We start from the raw sequence: 5,893 nt of genomic DNA, 5'->3' as shown, positions 1-5,893 counted from the left end.
GATTTGTCTGACGTGATGTAGGGACGGGTGCTGTTAGCTCTGTGTCTTCAGACCCTTCGCCTGTAGCTTCACGATTTGTTTGGCGTGATGTAGGGGCTGTCGCTGTTAGTCCGGTGTCTTCGGATACTTCGCCTACTTCTATGGCATGGATTGTCTAGAGGTATAACAAAATATTTTTGGTTAAATAAAGACACACACAAGCACACACACACACACACAAGCACACACACACACAAGCACACACACACCTCATCAGATGTCTTTTGTTCCCTCTCAATGGAGACACTTGGTGGCTGGTAGGGCGTTGGTGTACTAGACGACGACCGATGCAAGGACTCCAAGTCTTTGCGTGCCGTTAGCTGCTAAAACAAAGGAAAAAGCCTTTTTAACAATATATACATTTTATTTAAAAATCTTTTATAACACAATGTAAATATATTCTGCTAGCTACAAATGCGTTTCTCACCTCTGCAGTGGTGTTAGGAACACCCGATACAGTGTCTGGGTAAGGCGTGTCTGGAACAAAGGAAGGGCTTCTTCTTTTTGGGCGGAGACAGTCCGTGTATGGCTTCACAGGCTGAAATTAGCATTAGATTAGATTTTTTTTTTTTTTTTTTTTTTTTTTTTTTAAATACAACACGCTATTTTACTGCTTTCCTTTTAAACTCACCTCAATAGATCTCTTCCTAGATCTCTTCTTAGGCTTTGTGGACATACGATCTGCTCCATGGGGGGTGACTGTGTGAAATCGTCCTCAGGCGTCAAATACAATGTAACTAAGTCTTCCGTCGCCTTTAGTTGCTAAAAAGAAAGGAAAAAAGCCTTTTAAAAATATATACATTTTATTTAAAAAGCTTTTACAACACTATGTAAATATATTCTGTTAGCTACAAAAGGTTTTCTCACCTCAGCTGCTGTGTTACTATCATAAGATACAGTGGTCGGGTAAGACGAGACCGGAACAAAGGAAGGGGTGCTACTTTTGGGCGGGAGACCGGTCGTGTATGGCTTCACAGGCTGGAATTAGCATTAGATTAGAAAAAAATTTTTTTTTTTTTTTTTAAATACAACACGCTATTTTACTGCTTTCCTTTTAAACTCACCTCAATAAATTGCTTCTTAGGCTTACGATGGCGAACGTTAGGCGAGCAGCTTTCACAGAGAGGGGCATCGAAGCACATGGTCTTTCAACAGGATTGATTTCAGCCACATGGGAGAGCGAGTAGCCCTCGCCCTTGCGGATCCTTTGTTCAGGGGCTGATTGTCTAGACAAAGAAAAATATATATATATATATATATATTAGATGGCTACAAACACAGTGATAAATTAAACAGTAATAAATATTACATACTGAAAGAGATAAATAAACCGTAAATACCTGTTTGCTGTGTTCTTATTCCTTATTAGAGTGGCCTTTGGTTTAATGTTCTGGCGTGTTGGGGTCTGTAGGAATGGGCTACACGGAGCTTTTTAAAAAAAACAAAAACAAAATGAATGAAAACACAGTACTAAATCAATTAATGCTGTAGTGTATAATATATTTATAAGTTTTTTACCTTATGGTTTAATAGTTTCGTCAACTAACACAGCCACGTTATCCCAGCTCTTTGCACGATCACCTAATGATGCAAACTACATTATAACACACAAAAAAAAAACGTTTTTAAGTCACAAATGTCTGAATGAATTAAATACCTTACAATAAGCTTCTTTTTTTTTTTTTTTTTTTTTTAAATATACTCACCAAATGCAGCCATTGCTGTAGAACCGAATCCTCTTTCTTCAGAGGACTTTTTGTTGAAAACGAGGGAAAGTTTTAGCTAGCCACGTAGCTACAAAATGCAGGTAAAAAGTGAGCAGACCCCGTCTTGAAACAAGGGGTTTTAAACACCACAAACCAAACCCCTTTATGACGATTTAACACTCACAACAAAAGACCCCACATTTACAAGCTAGCTACTGGTCTAACACAACTTTTCTTTTTTTTTTTAACACTAGCGTCATGTGGTACAACCCACCAGCATTACGAACACACGATCAAAGTTTTAGCTAATTCATGAATGACTGAATGAATTAAATAGCTTTGAACATTCTTAAACACAAGCTTTACTTACCACTTGTAGGTAGCGATGAAAAAGAATTAAAAAGTGAAACTCCAGAGGGCTTTTGATGTGGAAAAAACGTGGAAACAAGCTAGTTACCAGACTAGCTAAAAAACATCTAAAAAAAGAGCTAAATAGCAGTAAACAAAAGGCTAAAGAGGGCACTGTTGAGAAACGATCCCTAGTTGTTTTTCACCAAAACATAAGACAAACGCCAGATGGCCTTTTGTTGCGGAAAAACGCAACGTGGTAAAAAGGGTACCACATGTACAATGAAATCTGTGAGAATACGCCTCCGCTCAAGTGCACCAGACCCCTGTAGTGGTGAAGCGGCCGCCCACACTACATACGTCACCACGTTCGCGAAATGCACTCCCATATTCGACCACTAGATGGCTATCGCGGGTGTTCCGACATTCGACCGCTGCGTCATCACATCCGCTAGAGGCGCACGCAGCATCGACGGCGGGATGCGCTCCCATATTCGGCCGCTAGATGGCACTCGCGGTGTGCCGACGTTCGACCGCGACGTCATCACATCCGCTAGATGCGTGCGCAGTTTCGACGATTAGATGCACTACCATATTCGGACACTAGATGGCGCCCGCGAGTACCAGCAACGATTAGATGCAATACCACATTCGGCCACTAGATGGCGACAGCGAGTACCAACGGGCACCCGCGACGTTACATGCACGCTCATATGACCAGATTACATGGCGGGTTTGCGCGTGCGTGTGATGACGTCACACATGCACGCGCAAAGACGCCATCCTATTACTACTGACATGACACAAGAACAACAGACACTACAAAGTAAAACAGGAAACTGAAGCATGAAACATATGCAAGGATAGAAGTAAAACTAAACAGAGAGAACACAGAAAATAGGTAACACACAATCATGAAAGAGCAGGAGACATTAAAAACATCATAAACAAAACATTTAGAGATCAGAGCTGAAGGTGAACAGATTATTTTAGTTAGTGCTCCACTTGTGTTCAGTGTGTTCTTGTTTCTGACAGAATCTAAACTGTGTAAGAGAGTCAGGGCTCCATCTGGTGGCTCAATCCTCAACTCATCCTCTATGTATCACTCTTCATTAAGGGAGAAAACACAAGACTTACACCCAGGAAACAGGTGTTCATGTCCTGAAGGAGTTAACATCTCTCTTTAATTCCTCATTTTCTGCTCCATCAGCTAGCTCATGCCCTTCTATCCCCACATGGGCCCCCACAGGAACCCCACTAACTCTCCCACCTGCTCCAACCTTTCCCTCCCCCAGTGTCATCAGACCTTATGCAGAGTCTGAGCACATCACTACTCTCCCTGGTTTCACCTCCTCTACCACTGCAGAGCCTATATTACAGCCTGCAACTCTGTTGTATGTACTGAACCCCCCTCAGACATCTCTTACATGTTATTTTTCCCAAATCTGGGGTGGAAAATGCAATCTCTGATTTCGGTTTTCAGGCCAAAACTGGTTCTGAACGTAAGTTGATATTCGGGCCCGATCAAAACCTGCAAGGGGCCAGGTTTGGACCGCAGGCCTCGAGTTTAACACATGTGGTCTAAACCAGGGGTCTTCAACAACCTGCAGTGACTCTGAGGAACCTCTAGGGGCCCGGACCCTTTATTAATAAATAAATATAAACAACTTGTTTCTTCTTTAAATTAAATGATTCATTGTTTGAATGAAGTGGAGTTTAACTAAAGTACAACTAGTTAAATTTGAGTTACTTGTACTCAGTTGAAAATATTGGACTTTTACTCCACTACATAAATCTGACAGCTGGAGACAGATTTTTCTTCTCTAAATAAACAGAATATTGTACAGAGTTTGGTTGGTGGAGGAATTAGGAGGTTTTGATAAGATTCAATTTGACAGAAAAGATTTCCCAAAAACCAGAGGTGGAAAGTAACTAAGTACATTTACCCAAGTACTGTATTTAAGTACAACATTTAAGGGTACTTGTTCTTTACTTGAGTATTTAACAGACTTTTAAGTCTACTGCACCATATTTATCAGTCACCAACCAAACTTTGGGCAATTTTCAGAGAATTTAAGTAAAGTAGTCCACAAAATGTTTCATTTTCTTAATTCATTCATGTATTTTACATTTCATCAACCACTATTGGTACATAACTCTATTACTGTCATATTTAATGTTTTTGTTTATACATAATAGTCAGTCTAACAAATATGAAAAGCAGCCTTGAAATAAAGCTAAGTTGGGTAACACTTAATGAGGTAATTGTACTTTACATGACTTCTGCTCCTTACTACTTGTACTCCTGTACATATCATAGGGAAATATTGTAGTTTTTACTCCACTATATTAATTTGACAGCTGGGTAAAGGTGTGTGGTTTCTTTCTTTAAATATGTAGAAAATTGTACAGAGTTTGGTTGGTGAATCGGGAGGTTTTGATAATATTAGACTTGATGTGAAAGAAATCCCAAAAACCAGAGGTGGAAATTAAGTAATTACTCATAGCCAGAATACTTTATGAATGAGTGAACATGACGGCATTAAAAACAGACCCAGAGTTACACTGTCACATGTCTTTTATTCAACAGGTAGTAATATATTACTCTGATTCATCAGTTAGTAACAGATTACTCTGGTTCATCAGGTAGTAATAGATTACTCTGATACATCAGGTAGTAACAGATTACTCTGATACATCACGTAGTAACAGATTACTCTGATACATTCATCAGTTGAGAATATTTACACCTTCTTCATAGTGAACAGGGTTACCATTGTTATCACAATCGATTACAATTCTGAGGTTGGGACGAGAGCCTTTGCAGCCACAGTAGTCAAACGTGAGGTTGTCATTGCATTTACAATTAACAACGGTGAACTTTTTAAGGCTAATTCTCAGAATACGATTGTTTATTTCATATGGCTCTCCTTCATCCCCACAGATCTTTGTGACTTCGCCATACGTTGCACTGATGAAGGTGTTCTCCTTCTTACACTTATTACTATAGGCTTTACTGATTTTTCTCTGTTTTATCACGGCGTCACAGGAGTTAGGATCCATGTTCTGGTTGATATGCTGATTTATAAAATTCTGAACACTTGGATCTAGTTCGTCCAGAGAGAGCACGGAGGCAGCAGAGAGCAGCAAAACACCAGCAAAGATAGAGATCTTCATGTTGATCTGGAGAACACAGAGTTATAAAAGCTGTTAGAGAACTTAATCTAAGAACCTTTTAGTTTAACATGAAATCACCATCACCAAACCCACCAGACTCCATGTAAATAATCAGGACTTTTAGCGTGTATAGAGCCAGCATATCTCCACATGTAAATGGGTGAATTAAGAGTTTATTTCAACCAGAATGCAGACAGAGAAATGTTTGAGACCATCAAACTGAAAATGAAAAAAATTAACCTTTTGTGTTTTCGTCTTTGCAGCTGAAACAGAATCAGAGAAGTTTAAATGTGTTAAAGACAGAATAATAATCTAAAGTATATTTACCTGAATGACAGGACAGAGATGAGTTCTAGAGTCAGCAGCAGGAGAGATACCTGGAATATCACACGATAACAAACACACTACGTTACAATTACATTTAACTTCAAGGTTCTTTAGAAAAAACAACAAAAAAAGTCAAAAAAGTGCCCAAAGCGTTAAAAAAGTGACTAAATTGTTGAGGGGGAAATTTTTTTTGAAAACCAAGGAAAACATTAAAAACAACTGTCCAAAAACCAACAACAAACTTTGAAAAAAAAATTTAAAATGCGACCAAAAATGTTGGAAAAAAACAACAAAAC

The 5,893-nt window shown here is 39.1% G+C and overlaps 2 long non-coding RNA genes across 2 annotated transcripts; both read right to left on the bottom strand.

The window, feature by feature from the left end:
• Positions 1–730: 730 nt before the first annotated feature.
• Positions 731–1,145, bottom strand: LOC114557828 (uncharacterized). Its single transcript, XR_003692847.1, has 3 exons — positions 1,104–1,145; positions 907–1,017; positions 731–801 (listed from the first exon to the last, which is right to left on the bottom strand). It is a non-coding gene; the product is annotated as an uncharacterized LOC114557828 (long non-coding RNA).
• A 416-nt stretch (positions 1,146–1,561) lies between these two features.
• Positions 1,562–2,137, bottom strand: LOC114557827 (uncharacterized). Its single transcript, XR_003692846.1, has 3 exons — positions 2,116–2,137; positions 1,746–1,791; positions 1,562–1,633 (listed from the first exon to the last, which is right to left on the bottom strand). It is a non-coding gene; the product is annotated as an uncharacterized LOC114557827 (long non-coding RNA).
• Positions 2,138–5,893: the final 3,756 nt, after the last annotated feature.

The sequence above is a fragment of the Perca flavescens genome, chromosome 6 (assembly GCF_004354835.1).
Source record: "Perca flavescens isolate YP-PL-M2 chromosome 6, PFLA_1.0, whole genome shotgun sequence".
Taxonomy (NCBI): Eukaryota; Metazoa; Chordata; class Actinopteri; order Perciformes; family Percidae; genus Perca; species Perca flavescens.
This window is presented reverse-complemented; position numbering and strand designations above follow the sequence as displayed.